The 23,706-nt window shown below is 37.7% G+C and overlaps 1 protein-coding gene across 3 annotated transcripts in view; it reads left to right on the forward strand.

Moving 5' to 3' along the window:
- The window catches only part of PMS1 (DNA mismatch repair protein), a 274,373-nt gene that overhangs the window by 20,974 nt on the left and 229,693 nt on the right, over window positions 1-23,706 (forward strand). The window lies entirely within an intron of this gene.

The following is a 23,706-nucleotide window of genomic DNA, read 5'->3' on the forward strand; positions in this document are numbered from 1 at the left end:
TTTGCTTCAGACTGCTCCTTCGTTTTTCAAGAATAATTTCCGTCTTTCGATTCTGAATCTCTGCTACTACGAACGTGCAGTGATACTCGAATGTAATGCCCGTCTGGAGCGCTTGAGGATTGTGAGTTTCCGATTCCACTCTTGCTGCAATTGGGTTTCCAAATCGAGTCAGAGTAAAGCCTGGAGTAGCTGCAGGTCCATGACAGTAATATACCCGACCATTAATATAGTTGTGCAGCGAATGTCCCCAGCTCTAGCCGGCCTGATTTCAGGAATAATGCATTTCAATGCAATCGATGTTCATAAGTGCTTCACCGTTGTAGCTCGTTCTTCTATTCCCGATCTATTCTCATTGCGATCTTCTATATAGAACACTGAAGAAATCTCCTTACTCTTCTTGCCAACAGATCCTAGTAAAAAATAATGAACTTCAAACCTTGCAAAGCTTAAATCTTCGAATATCAATTCTCAGAATGATCCTCCAAAATAATTCAACTGCTGTCTCCAATCAAATCCTTCTCTGCTAACAGACTTCAATGTAATGGACTTCAAAATTGGCCTTAGGCCACAGATTCTGCCCCTGATGAAATGATTGAATGTCACCTCCAATCTGCAATAATTCGGATGATATTTCACACCCTCAAAATTGCGTACCAATTGAGAGTTATCGTTCTCAATGGCCCGTTGTGACAATTGCAGAAACCCTAGGTTCCACAATGCACATGTGATTGAATCACAATCTGATATCAAAAGAGAAATAAACAACTGCCTGCTTAGAATGGAGCCCCGGGGTGCCTATTTATTCTTTTCTCCCATCTTCTCCAGAAACTTCTAGAACATTTTTGATTTTATCTATTAAGTGACTTTATAAAATATTTAATAATTCAAGTCACTTTATTAAATTAATTAAATATAAAGTTACCTTTTAATATTTACTTATTTGATAACTTTATAAATAATTAACTTAATATCACTTATTTATTTAATTAAAATGATTAATTAGTCGTCCTCATAAAATATTCATTATTTTGGAAAACCAAGCTAATCAAATTAATTAAATCAGACTGCCTCCGAAAAAATGGGGACATGACAGTCCGCCCTTCCTGAAATTGCTTGTCCCCAAGCAATGGCTGAACCTTAAACCAATCAGTCTGCCTGGATCCCAAATGTAAATTTGTGTATCATCCCAATCCTCACCATACTCCCATGGAGAAATCATCATCATCAACAACACAAAAATCAGCAACTAAGAAACTGCACTCAACACCCAAACAACTGACAACTCTGATGAAATCATCTGGAGACCAACTGTAGATGCTGATAGACGAAACCATTCTGCGGAACTTAAGCCAACTGAAACATCGACTCTATCAAAGCTCAAGTCCCTGTCTAATTGACACTTGCACCCAACTGTACTGTGGATATGACAACAGCCATAGGTACCTGAGTCACTGCCAACAAAACCAATCTCTGATAAACTGCCCTGGATGTGTCGATACTGCAGGTTGTGTAACTTGCAATTACCAATTCTATTTTCAGAAGATGGTGCCACTCCATCCCATAATGGATGGTAAGAAACTGGAGCCAATCTACACCTACGTGAAATCAAATCTTCTATCTCTAGGTCAAAAGAAAAATGATGAGTGTACCTCACCGTATAATGCCGGTAGGAACCCCTAAACTCTGCTACTGACTCATCATCACTGAACTGGGAGTCAACAGATGGCTCCGATCTCCGACTCTGAGTGGCTGTAGGCTGGATAGGATCCTGTGCACTATGCTCAACAAACCCCACCTCAAAATCCCTATGAGGTAGCATAGTAGAAAGGATCATTATAATCTTCTCAACCAATCTGCGAATAACACTAATACCTTGGATGAGAACACCTTCTATCAGTTTATGCGAATCCAGATGAACACGTGCACTATCCAGCAAATACTCCATGAATGGTTCAGTGCAGTAAAAATTATATGAGGAAGCATCAATATACTCCCCTGCACACCACAACTGATCCCCCTGTAAAGGTGGCACGACCAACTGTACCACACTGTCATCTGTCTGAGAAGAATCAATTTGAAGACTCGACTCCACTAGTATCCCAAACTCATTAGGTCCAGCTACTTCCAAATCCTGAACATGTGTGTCAGTCCCAACAACATGCTCCTCAGTAGCAATTGCAGGAGTGTACTTACCACCAATCATCTCAATAGACAAATGAATTGGGTCTGGGGCTGGTTTTAACCGCAAATGCTCCAACTCCACGGTCACCTCCTTTAACTGAAACTGCGACTCCTGTAGATCTCGCTGTGTGTCCTTAAAAGCCTCAGTAGTCACTATGAGCTCCTGGGTAAGCTCACTCACCTCCTCTTCACGATCCAAGAGTGCCTCATAGGCTGTACTTCCCCACTCAACCAGGTGATCACGGTCGGCTACCAATTGTAAGTAATCCTGCTTCAAAATCCGGACAGCTTCACGCAAGGCATGAATCTCTGCCAAAGAAAAGTAACCACCGCTGGACTCATCTGTCATAGAAGTACCCCAACCAGTAACGGCCAACAACTGACGAGCAGTATCAAAATGCTCACAAGCGATAGCAATGTCTCACTCACTAACTCTCAACTAGCTAGTCACATGATGGCTCTGGCTAGACTGTCTCCTACAAACCTCTTCTAGTGCTCTGTCTAAAGGAGTATCCTCAAAGTTACTGGTCTCTGGAATATTTCCATCCATATTCTGCGAATCCACTTCAAAACTCATATCAACATCCAGAGTGTCAAAAACTGTAGTACTGCTGTCTAACTCCTCAGTACCCAAAGAAATTGCCAAAGAAGCTAAATCTTCAAAACTGTTCACTGCATCCTCCTGGATGTAATCAAGGTCAATATGATCCTGGGACTCTTCTGTACACACTGCCAAATATGAAAAATCTTCAACACCTTCTAGCAAGAATGGTCGTCTGGATATATAAACAAAGACCAACACCGGTATATAAAAACTAATACCAACATCGGACAAGCTGCTGGCACAAGGAAAGACAACACCGTGTATTCTGCTAATCAAATCCATGATAGCACCCAAACAATCATTGCTACCATATAGTGTTAAAGATCTCCAGTCAATTGAATCCCAAACGCTGCTGAAACATTCTCGAGACCATATCCGTAAACAAGAAACAGTTGGTAACTCAAGCAAACTCCTTACCTGAGTAATGTGACCAATACCAACTAACTCCACATATCTGTCTGTCATTGTCCTTGTATCCTGGATGCAAGATAAACTCGCAACATTATCAGCAACCACATATGATCCGTCCACTGCAAAAAGCTGAGTGTCAGGCGTGCAAGATGAAACTAAGCTTGGCTCCATGCCATGCTCATTTCCATGTCTCTCCCAGTTCTGTAATGCCAATGGAGCATTCACCAAAGTTGCTCGAGTGTCCTCAAGCTCGTGAGAAAGCCTGTCAATTTCCTCCTTTTTCCTCAAGGCATCTGAATAGTCTCTGACAAGTCTAAGAAGATGGTCACGATCTGATAGAAGATGTAAATAACTCAACTTTATCGTTCCCATTCCTTCTCGGATCACCTGTAAGTCAACACGAGGACTTTGCCTGAACTCCCTTATGTCTTCTCTGTAACTGAATCATCTGGATGTGATCCTCTATCATATCTCGCATCCTGTCATGATGAGATAACGAAGCCACAATACTATCTTCGCTCACCTTCAGCTGGCTGGATGAAGTACTATCAGCCTCAACCTCATGTGATGAAGCATTTATCTGTGCTTGGTACTCTTTCTCAGCAAAATCGTGAATGCTCATTGTCTGCTCATCTCTACCAAATATCTCACCATCAACATCATCTGAACCTACTGCTCTATAGTCATTACCTGTTGGAACCAAACCGTCTTGATTTCCTGAGATATCGCCCTTGGGAGACCTATATACAACTGTCTCAACTTGAGTATCAAATTGACAGTTACTATCCATTAGTGTAATATCTTTTACCACTTGTGGCTGAATTGAAACCTCTGACTGGTTGTACACTTGTTTCTCGAACTCCTCCTTAAGGCTCTTAGTAACATCTCCCACTGAATCAATCAGTGCTTTGCGAGAAGATTTGCCAAATCGAAATCTAGTTGACTTAACCACCTTAGCTGGGTTGGACAACCTGTCATTTATACGGTGGTGCTTAACCAGCAGTTCAGACATGTTATGCCTTATTTTCCTAAGTTCATCTCGAACGTCTGAATAGCCATCTTTTTCACAATTTCGAGTCTGGATACTGTGTCTATCAATTGTCCAAAATTGTGTCCTTGGAGACTTTGTGCTGTACCTGTCCATCTTGGTAGAGTGCTGATCACTCATGTAATTCGGTTCTCACCCCACAGGATGGCAAGAAAACCGCTCTGATACCACTGAAATAATCCTGTCTTAAGAGCTACTTAATTATACCAAAAACTACTCTACGACAATTTGTCAAACACTTTTAAGCCAACTTTATTTGCTAATAGGAACTTGCAAATATTTACAATTGCAAATGTACTATGCTATAATCTTATTAATTAGGTAAACCTGGCAAAGAGGAGAATCAATATTGAGTCTTCAATTGATAAAACTTGCCTCCGAGCACAAGCTTGCATCTCCTCTGTCTTCCCAATATTGAAATACTGATCACAGACTTTGCTAAGTGCTTCAGCTTCTAGGATTTGCTCACGGGGAATCCAACCATCACTATTCATCAAATTCAACCAGTGGCCCAATGTTATCTGAACATATCTGTATGTCCCAACGACAAATCAAAAGTTGATGAAATCCTTCATCCCACAAAAAACCCTGTGGAAAAAAGGAACAACTAGGAATAGCAGTATAAAGCGCTGCCGGCAAATAGAATGCAATATTACTACCAAATATGCCCTATCTGGAAACGTAGGCTGATGCCGCCAACTTGCTACCGCTCTTTTGTCCAGTTGGTGCACAAATTCTCCCATGTTGGTGCCGATACTAGCCGATTCTGAATCGGGTTGAGCTCTGTAGACGTTCAAGCAAATCGATCTGCAGTTTATACTTCACTTCAGCGGAAGTAATTGTTGATCAATCTTGATTAAACTTGACCCGAAACAAATGCCCGGTCTAAGCTCGTTGCTGGTCGGATGGTTTGGAAACGCAAGAGCAAATGAAAGTCGATATTTAATATCTGTGATAACTCCGTCCTCGGCAGTGATGGCAACAAAAATCGGAAGACCTTAAAGCAAATCGGCACCCGTTAATGTCTGGTCCGTTAACCCCTTCGGTTCAATGCGTTTCGGCTTTCATAATCAAAAACCATATATATTTGCTTCAGACTGCTCCTTCGTTTTTCAAGAATAATTTCCGTCTTTCGATTCCGAATCTCTGCTGCTACGAACGTGCAGTGATACTCGAATGTAATGCCTGTCTGGAGCGCTTGAGGATTGTGAGTTTCCGATTCCACTCTTGCTGCAATTGGGTTTCCAAATCGAGTCAAAGTAAAGCCTGGAGTAGCTGCAGGTCCATGACAGTAATATACCTGACCATTAATATAGTTGTGCAGCGAATGTCCCCAGCTCTAGCCGGCCTGATTTCAGGAATAATGCATTTCAATGCAATCGATGTTCATAAGTGCTTCACCATTGGAGCTCGTTCTTCTATTCCCGATCTATTCTCACTGCGATCTTCTATATAGAACACTGAAGAAATCCCCTTACTCTTCTTGCCAACAGATCTTGGTAAAAAATAATGAACTTCAAACCTTGCAAAGCTTAAATCTTTGAATATCAATTCTCAGAATGATCCTCCAAAATAATTCAACTGCTGTCTCCAATCAAATCCTTCTTTGCTAACAGACTTCAATGTAACGGACTTCAAAATTGGCCTTAGGCCACAGATTCTGCCCCTGATGAAATGACTGAATGTCACCTCCAATCTGCAATAATTCGGATGATATTTCACACCCTCAAAATTGCGTACCAATTGAGAGTTATCGTTCTCAATGGCCCGTTGTGACAATTGCAGAAACCCTAGGTTCCACAATGCACATGTGATTGAATCACAATCTGATATCAAAAGAGAAATAAACAACTGCCTGCTTAGAATGGAGCCCCGGGGTGCCTATTTATTCTTTTCTCCCATCTTCTCCAAAAACTTCTAGAACATTTTTGATTTTATCTATTAAGTGATTTTATAAAATATTTAATAATTCAAGTCACTTTATTAAATTAATTAAATATAAAGTTACCTTTTAATATTCACTTATTTGATAACTTTATAAATAATTAACTTAATATCACTTATTTATTTAATTAAAATGATTAATTAGTCGTCCTCATAAAATATTCATTATTTTGGACAACCAAGCTAATCAAATTAATTAAATCAGACTGCCTCCGAAAAAATGGGGACATGACAGAGATGGATTCTCCAATAATCAATAAATTGTAGCAGTCAAGAGGACTATGCTTCATGCCTCGTGACTATGTAATTTTAGTGGGCATACCGCCTATGTACATCATGAGGAAGTGACGACTTCCAAATGATGTCACTTGTATTTGCAGAAGTTACTGTAAGGTAACGATCTTACAATAACTTATATTGTGATATCAAACAAATTGAGTATATGGTGAATGTCTTGCATCTCAACATTCTAGAAGGCCATTACTCAAAGAGTACTTGGTGAATATCATTGATATTTTGGGAGGTCAATACTCTTGATATTTAAATGTGATATCAATACATTTTGAGTACTTGGTGAATATCATTGATATTCTGGGAGGCCAATACTCTTGATATCAGATGTGATATCAAACTTTATTTTGAGTACATGGTGAATATCATTGATATTCTGGGAGACCAGTACTCTTGATATCAAACCTTTTTGAGTAATTGGTGAATATCTTGTATTTTGGGAAACCCATATTCATGATATCAAAATGGTGGATATCTTCTGATCAAAGACATCTTTAAAATTTGCCATACCTAAAATTACCAATGGTGTAATATGTCTCATGTGTTTATTCTCCCTAGCTAAGAGGGAGTGTAGATGTTTTGGTAGCTTTAGTAGGATAAACATGTGAGATCAAAGAGATATTAATATAATGACAATGATTCATATATATATATACACACACAACTATACAACTATAATTAAGGTTGTCATTACATTATAATAATTATGTTGATGAATAGACATGTCCCATGAAGGGCCATGTCTCTTCTCTTGGTTTATTCCTCATACAAATACAACTAGGATGTTACCATTTGAAAACACATACCAAAATACATGGCAGTGCTTAGTACAATTGCAAGGATCCCGACAAATCAATACTTTGTAATAGCCAAAAGACCCCTCTTGATATGATATGCTAGTCAACCATATTTGTAATATGTTGAATTTCATAAATATGATTTACAATAATTATATATATATATATAATTTGACAATCTCATCAAATATAAATGCATATTAACTTCTTTAGTAATAAGCGCAATTTAAATCATTTAAATTTGTATTAAGACACTTATGTATATAATCATTATTTTATTCTATACACACAAACACACACATATATATCTAATAATGATTTACATATTAGTTATCCGTCTGAAGCTACAAATCATTAATACTGTGTAATGTCCCCATTGGTTGCCAACATCAGTATTTCAGGGATTAGCCTAATATTGGATCTTTATAGGCTAATGAGGATGGTTAGAGGGTCTTCTGAGGATTGGTTCATCTCCAACATTCAGCGATTTATGGATTTGGCCTTCGTTCGATGTCATTTGGACTCCATTTGCCATACTTACTATGTATAGTAAGTTAGGGGTAATTGAGATGGACCCTTTCTATTTTTAGAAAGTGTATTTGGTCATATGAGGAATTACGAGGAGAGATTCCTATTTTAGACGGCATGGCAATCAGACAAGTATTTCAAAAGATATTAAAGTTTAAGTGACTTAAGTGATTTATTTAAATATTTTAAGGTTATCAAGTTATAAAGTCACTTAAGTGACTAAAAGACAAAATTGGCTTTTAATCCCACATTGCCTAGTTGTTGGTGTCTTCCCTCATATTGAGGTTTTAAAAGAGTGGAGCTGCATTGGGATTAAAATAACAAATATATGCATCTTTTAAAATATTAAACTGGTTTCTTTAATGTGACTGAACATTTTTTTCCCAAAGGACGAGATCCCTAAGGAAAGGGGTGAGACTAGATGAAAACCTAGTGGCTCACATTGTAACTACAGAGCTGAGGATTCAAAGTTAATGGACTGGGAGATTGATATGAATGTTTATGATAGCATACAAAGATAAGTGACTGGCAGCCCAAAATATCAGTTGGATTAGCAGTGGACGGTGAGCAGAGAATACACTTTAAGGGCAGTCGAACCATTCTCTCTAAATGTAAGTACTGTTTCTTAAATTCAGTATACAGCAGTCGTGTTTACTGGTGTTAGGATCACATTCTCTGCAGTGCAGTTCTGTCTTATATACCCGTTGTGGTAACAAGGAATTGGAAGGGAGTTTAGACATGGGAGGGCAGTGAATACCACAAACGGTGGTCTGTGAGCAACGCATCCCATACGCAGCATTCTTCTCAACTTCAAATGACATTTAGTGGAGGTAGCAGTTAGTCTTAAAGATGCTGTTTAAAGTATTGGTGACAAGGCAAGTTCAGAATCAGGTGGGAAAGGAATTAAGTACAGTCGGGTATCACTGCTGTCGGCTTCTGTCATTCCTGGGAGTTGATGTTGGCATCATTAACTGAACCAAGGTGGAATAACTCTCAGCAAACCAACATTGCCGCAAGTTTGCAATACCAGGTTCCTCCAACATTCCTAGCATACAATTAAACTATGAATGTAATTAATAGTTGATGAACACGTGTTAGGAAATGTTTTGTAATAAGCATGATTGTTAAAATTGTATACATTTGCTATGAATCATGGACTCTATAGAATACAGTAGCATCATTCTGTGAGATTATCATAGTAATTACAGGTTTGCAGCAATATATGTTATTCCCACTGGACTTAGTTATTCACCAGCAACATCAGAATGTCATAATCAGGACTATGTGCCAAGTGTTTGACGAAATTCTTATTGGTCCCAACACTTTAATTCCAATTCCAGCAGAGTTTATTACAAAGGTATCAGAGATTATTAAAGGGAAACAATTACAGTGGGTCATTTAAGCTACAATAGTTTAGTGCATGCCAACTGTTTGGTAAAATACCTGGGGAAGAAATTGTACGTATTTTCTTAATATCCAAGGAGGAAAATTATAGTGGTAACATAACATTGTGATAAGTCTGTATTCAGCTTCAAGGTCCAATTTAGATTGCAAGTATTGGCATGTTCTTAACTTTAACTCCATGATAGCAAAGAATTGGAACAATAACACGTGAGTCTCAAGTGCTGGTTGTATGACAAACTGTTTGACAAAATTCTTGACAGTTTTTAGCTCAATATTTTAACACAAATCAAGTAGAGATTATTACATACTCCCTCTTAGCTAGGGAGGATAAAACAATGATAACATCAATTATAAAGGTATGTCCATGGATGTCTTTGATTAGGAGATATTCATTATAATTATATCATCTCATGATATTAGGAGTAATGACCTCAAAATATCAAGTTGCATGATAATCACCAAGTACTCCGAGTAGTGGTCTTTGCATATCAAGTCGCATGATATTCACCAAATACTCAAAAATGTTCATAAGGTATGTGCAGACATATCACTCTATGATACTTACCATAGTAACATTATAATCATGGTTTGTTTATGGATGTTAATCCACCACAATATATTTTTACAATACAACACCTAGATATCTATTAGATGATATTCATCTCTTAGTTGATATTGATTTACAAGATATATTCTATCACGATCTGCTCAGACATCAACCATATGATATTTATCATGATAGAAAGTTAGACTATTGTAAGATCGTCAGCTAACTATAGTAACCACAAACAAACATCAATGGACAATCCTCACCTTCCACGATGTTTCCACGAAGTCACATAGTAACTCACATGACATCCACCATGAACATTTCTAGAGGGTGGAATAGAGGCCTTCACCTCAAACTTCTCTCTCATAGAGAAGGATGCATTAAAGTACATCTTAGGTAATCATTGATGCTGAGGCTCCTTCTCACTAAAAGCTTCAATCCATAAGTCCAAGCTTGTCTTCAATAATGTGCAATTGTAGTTTGGTAGAAGGCTTGGAGAAAACATCGGTTGTCAAATCTTTAGTGATAATGTACTCTAAATGAAATGTATTCCAAGTATCCATTTGTGGTTTAGGTATTCGCATAAAGACCTTTTGGTTTGCATAGACTAGAGTAATGAGACTCGTCGTGAGTCGGGTGAGTTGAGTTACCTCAGTCGGGTCAAAATGACTTGTGACATTGACTTGGTGAGCCAATTGGGCTGACTCGGTCAACTCGACTGATTGAATCGCCTAGCTGACTCGACTGACTCATTTGACTCATTTGATTTTTAATTTTTGTTTTCAAAATTTTCTTAATACATCTAAAGTTTACCTTTGTACGTATGCAATCGATGCATGTTCTGTATGTGATCAAATTACCTTCTCTTTCATGATGTAATTGTGTCTTTAAGCTTTATCCAATAATGGGTGCATGGAATGTCTTTCAATCCAAAATAATTTCTAAATTTCAAGAGTTTTGTCATTTTGTCGAGTCATAGGTGAGCCCGAGTCGGGTCACGGGTTGAGTTACCCTTGCCGAGTCTAGGTCGGGTCCGAGTCTCGTTACTTTGGCACAAACGAAATTTCATCTCATGACATAGTCCTCAGACTACTACTGTTTCTTGATCACTGGAGAATCCATCTCGACATGGTCTACTCCCTCTGAATAAATATGATCAAGATCCTCAAATGTCAACTGAAACATATTCTCTATCTGCTCCCTCTGTCATGAGAAAATACCTCTCTATCCAAGGTTGCCTCTCATATTCTCAATCATCAAAGATATTCGCTTCAAGGGCTTCACTTTATCTAGCATGATCATCGAATGGCTAATGAATCCTAGATCAAAACTTCTTTGGAGCTACTGCCACAAGATCGAGTCCTGCAAAATATTTGGTAGCATGCTTAATGTGCCATTTGTCTTTTCCTGTTGTCGTCGGTAAATATAGAGTAGTTGACGGGTTGATGTCTTCGATAATTGTTATGTAGCCGACGGGCTCCTTTGGGAAGGTTCTTGTTATGTAGCCGACGGGCTCCTTTGGAAAGGTTCTTGTTATGTAGCCAACAGGCTCCTTCGGGAAGGTTCTTGTTATGTAGCCGACGGGGCCCTTCGGGATGGTATATGTACAACTTTGGATCATTGTTGTAATCATCATTGGAAGCATTATGTAATATCTTTGGCATATATGCAAAAAATAAAAGGAGTAATGCTGTTACATATTCTTGTTTCATTGTCTATATGCATTAATTCATTTACCCCGTACGGCAAACATTTAAGGTTCTTGTTATGTAGCCGACGGGCTCCTTCGGGAAGGTTCTTCGGGATGGTATATGTACAACTTTAGATCATTGTTGTAATCATCATTGGAAGCATTAAGTAATATTTTCGACATATATGCGAATAATAAAAGTAGTACTGTTGCATTACATATTCTTGTCTGTTGTCTGTATGCATTAAACTGTTTACCCCATATGGTAAATATTTGGCGCCGTTGCCCAATGAACTTGAAACAAAGGCAGAGGAATGAACACTAATGCCGAATCAGCTTAACAAGGATAGAAATAAGATAAAGGGAAAAGATGGAATACGTATCGCACAAGAAATTTTAATTGTGGCACAACAGGCCGAACGTAGACGGAGGTTTTAGCAGATTGTCGACGGACACCGAAGCACTGAGGAATTGTTGGAAGAGACTCGACAACAGTTGGATTTGGTGGAAGCAAGAGAGGAATTTCTTAACTTATATACGCCAAGGGAAGAGAATCTAGACGGAAGGGAATTAACTTGCACGGCTCGGAGTGCCAAGGGAGCAAGAGCGTGGAGTGAACTCTTTGTCCGCAATACACTTCCGGAAGGACTTGAGGAAAACCCTTTTTCACCAAGTAACGCGGCTATTGGAAATAAGACGACTGTCCGAAACAGTGCGGTTGTGCAAAGCACCGTGGTTGTGGAGAACAACGCGGATGTGCAAAACAACGCGGGTACACAACAAGTACCTCCAACTCGAATATTAATGGCCGGACCAAAAAGTTTGATGGTGATGGAACGACCAATCCAATCAGACACTGTAAGACATGCAAAACAATTTGGACGGGAATGGCATAATCGACACAGATGAATGGGTCTAACAATTTTCAGCAACTCTTGGGTGTAGTAGTTTATTGGTTTGCCGACGCTGATCCCCAAAAATTAACTACATGGGCGGGAGTTAAAAAGGAGTTTATCACCGAATTTCAATTGTTGCGAGACGACAATGAGATCATAGCAGAAATCTACACCACAAAGCAAGGGAAAAATGAAAAAGTCCGTGTATATGCCAGAAAACTAAAAGAATTAACAAATAAAATGGAAAGTAAGCCGATAGATGTGCTGAAAATCCGATGGTTCATTGAAGGACTATGCCTGAAGTTAAGGAAGAAAATGAAGATTGTGCCGCTATCATCATACATCGAAGCATACAATCGGGCGATGGACTTAGAGAGTGAAAACAAAAAAGAAGAAGAAAAGTAGTTCATTTGACTTAGATGACGTGTCTTCGGAAGAAGATAGTAGTGGTGATGAAAAGGGCAGCAAGAAGGTCCGAGCTCTCCAGAAGGATATGATCAGAATGATGAAGGAATTTAAGAATATGCAGAAAGAGACGAAGGGAAACGAGCTATGGTGCACAAAATGCAAGACAAAAGGTCACACAAAGGGATCTTGTCCGCAGAACCAGTTCTGTGAGATCTACCAAATTATGGGACATTCCACAAAAGAATGCCCCTTTAATATGAAAATAAGAGGGCATCGACAAGTGCTCCTGACACAGGAGGCTTTCGCGTCAGGAGGGAGTGGAAACACTAGCAATGACGGTGCCACTTCAGGAGGGTACAGAAATAATAGAAGAGGGCAAAACAACAATACCAACAATAACAATGGGGCCTGCAGCTGAATTCAGTACGATGAGAATGGCCGACCAATGGTTCAATGCCGAGCATGCAATTTGTGGGGCCACTGTGCACGAAATCGTACATCAACAAATGCACCAAAGTTGTTATTGAGATGGTGTGGTCCTGGAGATCATGAAGATGCCAAATGCCTGAAATCAAGAGTCAATTTGATCACCATCAGGACGGACGAAAAGGAGGTTTTGGCAATCACACGGAAACAAGCAAAATTGTACCTTGACCCGACAAAAGAAAAGAAGAGATCGGAAGAAGCGCGGGCGGAAATTGAGAAGGCAATGCAGGCAGAAAAATCACAATTGAAGGACACTACCGGTACCTCAAGAAGGAACTGCGCAAAACAAAACATCATATGATAGAGATTACAAACTGAAATACCAGTCAAAATAAACGATCTGCTGCTCACAATGCCTCAACTATCGACAACACTCACGAACATAGCCGCGATTGCTAAATTACTAGGAAAACACGGAAGGGAGAAGGAAAGCGGAGCAAGTGCAGCGGACCCAATGCTGTTAGCCCTCACATTTGGCGGTCGTCGAGATGGGTATATTAGGAATGGTCCTTTCAGACACAATTGTGGACGGAGGTTCAGGGGTAAACGTTCTACTAGAAGATACTTGGAAGAAGTTGGGACAGTCGATGTTGTGGCCCCCTACATTACAGTTGCTCACGACAGATCAACACGGGATCAAACCATTGGGAATCTTGATGGCACAACCAGTGACTATTGGAACACAGTCGTTCCTACTCGATTTCGTCGTCATCCCACTGAAGAGGAGAGGATATGACGCCATTTTGGGCCGGGGATGGCTTGTACAAGCAAAGGTTAAGTATGACTGGAAGAAGAATAACTATCAATGGAAAGTAGGGGATGACGATTCATTATTGATTTACACACACAAATGGTGGGTGAAGAAGCCGTATCATTTGATTTCGAAGAAAAGGATGAAGAAAAGCAGTGATTGGAATTCAATGAGGAAGGAGTCTTACGGTTGGAAAGTGGATTGATGGACGATGATTTGGATTCGGTGAATGGCCTTTTCCACTAGCAGATGGAGGATTATGAGCTCTTTCTAAGCTGTAATATGTTAAGGATTGACGAAAGTGAGAAAGAAGAGGGAAATGAATGTCTGAAGGAATACAAAGAAGCAGAAGAAGGAAAAGCGGTTACGACAAAAGGTAAAGGGAAGAACATTCAGTACAAACCCAGAAAAAAGGGAAGATTCCACCGTATGGTACACAATAAATAGACAGCGCAGAAAGAAAATGTTACGTCGAACCACGAATATAGTAGAAAGGTGCTGGCAGCAAGGAAAACACATCATACGGTTTGCACAGGAAACAAAAGGAAGGGTTTAATAAAAACTTCAGCAGTACGGAGTGAATGGTCTAAAATCAAGAATACAGTTATTGACAGCATGGAGTGGCAGCTGACGGAATTCATGGTACCAAGTTTTGAGAACAAATTGGGCGATATGGAAAGCTGGAGGGAGAGATCGTGTAACTTAAATAAACTTGATAAGTGACGATTGCAGGCACAGTGGGCCACGGAGGTGACACAGGATAGGCGCAAAGCATGGCATGATAAATATTTAAAACTGAACAAGTTCCAACCAGGACAGTTGGTGTTGAAGTATGATGGATGGAAGAAATCAAACCGGGCAAGTTTAAAGTCAAATGGATCGAACCATACAAGATATGGGAAGTTGGTGATAATGGGGTGATCAAGTTATGGACGCTTGACAGGAAGTACCAGACACGATGAATGGGTCAAAGTTAAAAATCTATCATGAAGGGAATAGTCCCCGATTGACGAACAATTGGAGAAAGGGATTGAAAAAAAAGAAAGAAAGAAAGAAAGATCACCGTACGACCATCGTACGACACACTAATGACCACCGTACGGCCAAGGAAAATGGTAGGGAAAAGAAGCCCGTATGGTGGCAAGGCAAGCATATAAGGGTCAGCCGTACGGTGGAAAGGAAGAAGGGTGAGTAAATGGTGAGGACTGTATGGTGTACGATGGGGAAGAAATAGAGAAAACCCCACGGTGAAATGGAGCAAAAGTATGGACCGTACGGTGTGCGGGGTGAAGTGACTGTAGCAACATAAGACATATGGCATACGACACAAAAGGTTGAAGGAACAAAAGTCCATACGGTGTTTTAGAAAAAAAGAAGCAATGCACAAACTCCGTATGGTAAGAGCACACAAGCTGTACGGCATACGGTAGACGAGTTAAAGCAAAAACAAAACCCATACAACGCTGCATTTGTATGGTGGAGTTAGTACGGCTGAAGAAGGAGAGGTGAAAGATCCGTACAGTATGCGTTGGTAGAACAGAGAACAGATCGTACGGACAAAGGAAGACACTACAAAGGTTATCAGTCGTGGGAAGTATGACCCCCAGTTGGTGCAGTTATTAGTCGTGGGAAGTATGACCAATTGATGAGACCTGGAGCTGCTGCAGGCATGGAGTGTTTGTGTACCAAAGGTGGAAAGATCAACGGAGCAAGCCTTTCGAGAGGGGTGATACGCTTTGAGGCGCTTGGAGTAGGTGTTGGACGTGAAGCTGTCTTGGTGGATGCATAGAGAGCTCGGGAGGAGCTAATCATCCAGTTGAAGGCAATACAACGACACTTGGCTCAGGGTACCCAGGAGTTGGAAGTACAGAAAGCAACACGGGTGGCTATCAAGGTCAGCTTGATTAAGGAGACAGTAATGTGTTAGCAGAGGCTATAGATGCAACGTGGTTTGAAGACCAGTTTGATGCAGGCACGGGATGAATGTGAAAGTGACATGATGGAAACAGATCTATCTTGTTGTAGTTAGTCAGTTAATTTATTCCGTTTTGTTAATGTGTCTTGGATATTTTGTAATTGTCGTCTGGAGATGACTTTTTCTTTTGGGGGGATGATGTCGTCAATAAATATTGAGTAGCCGATGGGTTGATGTCGTCGGTAATTGTTATATAGCCGACGGGCTCCTTTGGGAAGTTTCTTGTTATGTAGCTGACGAGCCCCTTCGGGAAGGTTCTTCGGGATGGTATATGTACAACTTTGGATCATTGTTGTAATCATCATTGGAAGCATTATGTAATATCTTCGGCATATATGCGAATAATAAAAGTTGTACTGCTACATTATATATTCCTGTCTATTGTCTATATGCATTAAACTGTTTACCCCATACGGTAAACACCTGCAAGAACATACAAAGGAAAAGATCAAGGTAAAACAACTTATATAGTACATATAAAAATACGATTAAGAGAGACTAGAATTTGCAGATAAATGTAATACTCAAAGTTATTAAATACTTATCTACACATCAACATCCTTGATACAAGTTGCTCCAATGAAGGTCAATATGCATCAAATCAAAAACTGCCTCAATATAAGCATTTGTCAAAAAATGGGAACGAAACATTGGTTATTATTCCCCCCCTTGATGTGAAATTTCCACTCTTATATCGTTGAACAATTTTGCATCACATCAAAAGGTGAAATACACACCCTTGCTCACCTCAGGAATAGGCCCATCAAGCAGATTGTCATTCACACTAAAATTAGCCTGACTCTGCAAAGAAGCTAGAGACTAGTCAAAGTATTGATACTTCCAAGAACATCCAAGGTACCCCTTAGTTGTGACTCCTGCTGACTATTGGCACTCAAAACCTGCAAGAAGCTGCTATTTTGATTCCCTCTGCATTCCTTTTCTGTTGTAGAAGATCCATTGGATTGAGATACACCAAAACTGGAGTCTGATGTCAGCACTGATATAGCGGGCTTTATAAGTATGATCAGACTCATGTGATACTACAACCCAAGGCAAGTCGTCATCTGCTTCTTCAACCAACTAGCAAGCAACGAACTAGATGCAAACCTGTATCTCATAATACCACTGGAGACCTGTCTTGAACTATCAATCTTCATGTCACTGCCAAAACTGATACTGCAAACAGAATGTCTGAAACTGCCGTTATTTGAAATACTTGGCATTGCTTTACATGCAACACTCACGCACAACCCCCAATCATATTCGATTCAAGCAATTCTCTGTTTTTATAGCTGCAGTTGGAGTCTATTTGCATGTCTAATATTTATGCTTCTTTTAAATTTATTGTTTCTTCCTTGTAATGTTTCTACCTCACAATAATGATACTCACCAATAATATGAACCCATTTGATTATTATAAATATTAATGGGTAGTGTAAAGTTTGGTTACAAATATATCTTTTACGTACTTCTCATGTTCACAACTAATATACGAAGCTTGAAATCATACTTCTCAATGTAGCTGAGAATTGTGGAGAGAAACTTTGGACCACTGTCTTTCTCAAACAAAAGGCAACCCGTTGAGATTGTTCTCAAAAAATTCCCTGCAACTTCATAATGATGCGTTTGCAAACAGTCTCCATCTGATAGTTTCCTTAACTTCATCGAACTTGTACTGATCTTTAAAGAAGTGCAACAAATGTAGTCCAATCTGTAAGTCCTCTTCAATTGTACGCCGACATGCTTGTGTTCCAACAACTTCACTACCAACATCACTTCCACTTTTATAAAAGAGTCTCTATGGCATGCTTCCAATAAATGCTGATAGATTTGGCAGCTCAAAATAGAATTGATATGAATTTTGATTATTTTCTTGAAGAGAGGCTACCAATTCCAAAGGATCAATGTTCCCATCAATTTAAATCTTTGATCTCCTACCAAGAATTACTTGCTTGAAGGGAATATGAGGTGACTCTTACCAAGAACAAAGAAACGACTTATGACAATCTCTGAATTAGCTTCTCTGCACTGGAGGAGACTGGATAGATTATTTATCCCAAACCTTTATAATGTCACTTGGTCATAAAGTTAGTACCAAACATAATTTTCACTTGCAAGCCTTTGAATGTATTGTTTATGACACCTTGAAATAAAGCTTGAAACTTCTTGACATATGGACCATATTCATTATACTTTATTTAAATATCCAATTATATGGGCCCAAAGTAAATGGATTTCCCCATACTTCAAACACAAAGTCTCTTTGGCACTATAAAATATTGCCTTCGCCTTATCGTTTATGCCGACAAATTGAGTTGCCAATACTTATAATAGTATTATTTTTAGCTATTCACATTGGCAGGAATGAATATAATTTGATTTTAAATGAAGCCTTTTGCCAAGAATATCCTGTATAGAAATAATTGTTATTTACCAATAAGAAATATGAGTTCCTTTAGAAACCTCAATATTCTTCTCGGCTGCGTCAAATAGTGATGAAATGCCTCAAATTCTTCTCTGCTGTGTCAAACCCAAATATGATCTTCTGTAAGTGAAAAAGGGTACAAACTCTGGTCCCATGGCTTATTTAATCCTTATTGCTTTGAAGTGATTGTTGTATGGAATAGTTTATGTGGCTAGCGCTTGGAAGAAATGATGCTTAAAACGCTCCAGATCTCGTAGGTCCATAGGAAAGAACACTTCTCTAATACCATGTTGAAATTTTGATCAGTTTTGGCAAAGTATATATTTTATTTCTGTTTATATATGATATTGATACTTCTTATCAATATAGTATTTAATACGTTCAATAGTTTTGTCTGATTGCATACTGTAATGGATAATATATATACTATTTGTAGAAGATAACACACATTGAAGATTATCTTTGTTTGTGTTTGCTGTGTCTTATCTTTGGTCTGCAACTGCCATATATATAGTTTCATGGGACATGCCCGTGGGGAGGCATGACTCCCTGTGAAGACACATCTCTCGTGGACATGACTTCACGGATGACTTCGCATTGAGTCATGTCTCCATGTGGACATGGCTCTGTGCATTTTCATCTGCCCTTTGTAATAACCAAAAGACCCCCCTGATATGATATGCTGGTCAGTCATATTTGTAACATGTTGACTTTCATAATTTACCGAATTTAATATCTATATCTATATATATATGTGCGTGTATGTGTGTGTATGTATGTATGTGTGTATGTATTTATGTGTGTGTGTGTATGTATGTATAATTTGACAATCTCATAAAAAATAAATGCATATTAACTTCTTTAGTAATATGTGCAATTCAAATTATTTAAATTTGTACTAAGACACTTATGTATATAATCAATCTTTTTTTGTAAATACACACACACACACACATATATATCTAAGAATGATTTACATATTAGTTATTTCACTGAAGCTACAAATCATCAACAATTTATTCCTCTCTTAGCTCAGCCTTCACTACAGATGACTTAACCTCATCAGTGCTAGGACACCTAACAATATTCAGACTATCCTTCCGATTTGGGTCCTTGGCATTCTCTTCTACCTTTTTCTCCGTCATCATGGCATGTTCAAGAAGGACGAGCAACAACTCCAACCAGCCTCATATTTCTTCGTACAGCACTACCCTGACCAATTTCTTAGAGCAATTTGTTACTATCATCATGTGAAAAGAATTGTTCTATTATTTGCAGATTCCTCCTCACCTACCAATTTCCGTAGATTTTTCTGAGTCAACTATTGATGCTTGGTAGCTTTAGTCGGATAAATCTATTAGAGAATACTATTGGACGTATATATATTTATTATATATGATATGTAATTTATATATATCTAAGTATTATTATGTGAGAAGCTAATAGAACAATGATTCATGGAAATTATATATATATATATATAATTTGTCATTATATTAATTTCCTAATAACGAATAGACATGTCCCATTAAGAGACATGTCTCTTCTTAGCTTATTCTCAATATAAATACAAGGGATTGATGCCTTCGAAAAACACATACCAAACAACCAATGCTAATACATTTGCAGCAATCCTTATAAATTAGCATGGTATCAAAGTCAGATTGCAAATGTATAAGTGAATAATAAAATATTAGATATGCATCGCAGAGCCTAGACCAGAGGAATACTTCTGAGAGAATTTTTTTTAGTGATCATTGAAAGATAAATATAAATTAGAAGAACTGTTAAAACTTGATCACCCCCTGTTCATCATAAGGAAAACAAAAGGAATATGATTGGATGGAAGGAATAAGAAAAGACCTTTAAATGGGTCAGGTTTCCACTACGTGGCAGAGCCATCTATGGTAGACCTGATATATGAGCTCTAGATGGTGAAAGTACAAGGAGCAAGTAAAGGAGGAACACTCAATTATTGCAAGGAAGTCTATGTGGAGAAACCCATACAAGCAGACACAATAATCAAGCAGAAGAAAATGATAGTCGAAAAGAAGGAAGGGAAACACAGAGGAAGTAATGAATATGTGAGGAGCAGAAACAAATTAAATAAAAGTTAAACTATTATTTCCAATCATAGACGGCTCGATTGTAAATGACAGACAAGATTAATATATTAGTCCAACCTTCCCGATAAGGAAAAGATGTTGTAGCAAACTTGTCCCAACCGTTGACTACGAGGTAGAGATCACGATGACAATCACCATCCAACAAAGAGAATCATACACAAAAACAAGAAGATATTTATATATATCTGCAATGGACAATAAATATAGGATATAATAGGACATAATTTTTTTTATATATATAAAATCTCTTATGTTATGGGAGGATGAGTGTTGCATATTACTAAGAGGAAAGTAGGAGAATATTCAATACATCAGTTATTTGATTAAACACCAAGTAATGCAGATTTTGATCAGATCATATGGCAGGAAGGATACTGATATAACAAAGGAGTGATTTCGAAGGTCAAAAGAGGAAAATTTATAAATAATGAGAACTATTTTTTGTAATCTCTAGTTTTACTTTTATTTATTTTTGTGGCTACCTTAGAGAGATAAGATTAGATAAGATAGATTATTATATGTGGCATTAATAACAAAATAATATGTTGAAAATATAGATTAAAGTATATATATAGAAGATTGAATATATGCATATATATCTTTAAAGTAAATATTATCTTATCTTATCTCGCTTTTTTTTTACCTCAATACGTACTATAAGAGCTATTTGCCTTTATCTTTTCTTTTCTCTTCGGGGATGTTCTCTTAGGAAAAGGAAGATTGATCAGATTCAGAGGGAGTCTGACACTTCATTAAAGGTAACATTGGATGAGGAGCTCAAAAGATTGATATTCAGAGGGAGTTTGAAAATCCATATGTGTGATTGCATGATTTTGATGGGCCTACCTACTTATGCACATCATGAGGAAGTGATGACTTTCAAACGATTATCACTTGTATTTGTAGAAGTTATTGAAAGGTGATGATTTTACAATAACTCAATCTTCCATTATGATGGACATTTTATGATGTCTAAGCAGATCATGATAGATGATAACTTCCATGGTGGATTAAGTTCCTTAAATAGTCCATAGCCTTCTATTGTGATGGACATCTTATGATGTCCAAGCAAATCATGATAGATGATAACTTGCTACGTGGATTAAGTTCCTTAAACAAGCCATGGCCTTCTATTGTGATGGACATCTTATGGTTTCTATACAGGTCACGATAGATGACATCTTGCATGGTGGATTAAGTTCCTTAAACATACCATGAATGTTCCCATGGTAAGTATTATAGAGGATACGTGTGCACATACCTTATGAGCATTTTTGAGTACCTGGTGAATGTCATGTGACTTGAATTCAGGAGACCATTACTCTTGGTATCATGTGATGATATCTAAATAGCGGATATCTTCTGATCAAAGACATCTTTAAATCTTGCCATTCCTGATTTTAGATTGAGGTAATATTATATCTTGTGTTTATCCTCCCTAGCTAAGAGGGAGTGTATGATTCTTGGAAATTATATATATATCTATACATATATATACATATATATATACATGTATATGTGAATATAGTAACATATATATACATATCCATATATGTATATATTTATCTATTATTAAAATTTGTCATTATATTAACTACCTAATAACGAATAGACATGTCTTGTGAAGGGATATATCTCTTCTTGGCTTATTCTCAATATAATTACAAGGGATTGCTGCCTTTGAAAAACACATACTTATACATATACATATATGTATATATACATGTACATATATATGTATATATACATGTACATATACACACACACACATATATATACATATATATACATGTACATATACATCTATATATATATATATACATATATATACATATACATATATACATGTACATACACACATATACATACATATATATTTACATATATATATATATATACATATACATATACATACATATACATATATGTAGATGTATATGTATATATTTGTAAATATATACATGTATCTTTACATATTTACATACATACATACATGTACATATAAATATGTAAATATATACATATAGATATATATATGTAAATATATGCATGTATATTTACATATTTACATACATACATACGTGTACATATAATATTTACATATTTATATGTACACGTATGTATGTATGTAAATATGTAAATATACATGCATATATTTACATATATATATGTAAATATATACCTGTATATATACATATACATATGTATATATATAACTATATTAAAATTTGTCATTATATTAACTACCTAATAACAAAGAGATGACTTATGAAGGGATATGTCTCTTTTTGGCTTATTCTCAATATAAATACAGGGGATTGCTGCCTTTGAAAAACACATACCGAATAGGCAGTGCTAATACATTTGCGGCGATCCTCATAAATCAACATCTACGATTAGACTCTTGCCCATTCGGGTTCCCCTGATTCCATTTGTCTCTAAGCCATATCACCAAGGGAATACACCATGCAACAAACCATACACATAGACACCTCAGATATCCACATCTTCAAAAAAAGTGCCACCTCAAAATTGATAACATGTTAAACCCTTTGAAAAATCAGTTGCAATGAGGGACACTGAACCATTGAAATGGAAGCAGTGCATGTGGCAGCAATATTACACCATACGAAGCCACTCTAAGCTTACTCGACATGTGCAACACATTAACTCTACACATGGACAAAAGGAATATTCACAATGAATATGAATTGCGCTGGGGAAAAGGAAAATCAAGGAGGTCTCTCATTAAGGATGATGTCCATTGTCATCCATACCCTCCCAAACTTCAATACATGGACTTGCTAAAAATGAGAAAGGATTTAATTCAATACCTTGTTGCAAAGTAAATCTTCTACCCAGTTACTTTCTCCTTAATGGTGGGAAATGAAATTAAAGCAAAGCAGTTGCTGATGGAGATGGCTTCATCCAGCAGTTCATGAAATTTCCAGTTCCAGCAACCACTTTGTTTTAACTGTTAATATAATTCACTGAGTTCTCTTCTACCAACAATTTATTACAACCCTCTGTTTTGACTAAAGAGAGCCCAACAGTCACAACCTCCCATTCCGCTTCATTGATGGTCTTGTGGCCCAACAAAAGGGACATACCTTTAATAAAATTCCATATGAATTGCAATAACATAAGCAGCCCTTGTTGGACCAAGATTGCCTTGATATGCCCTGCTAAAC

This window comes from Cupressus sempervirens, chromosome 10, assembly GCF_028749045.1.
Source record: "Cupressus sempervirens isolate cs-2001-9-10 chromosome 10, ASM2874904v1, whole genome shotgun sequence".
NCBI classification, from domain to species: domain Eukaryota; kingdom Viridiplantae; phylum Streptophyta; class Pinopsida; order Cupressales; family Cupressaceae; genus Cupressus; species Cupressus sempervirens.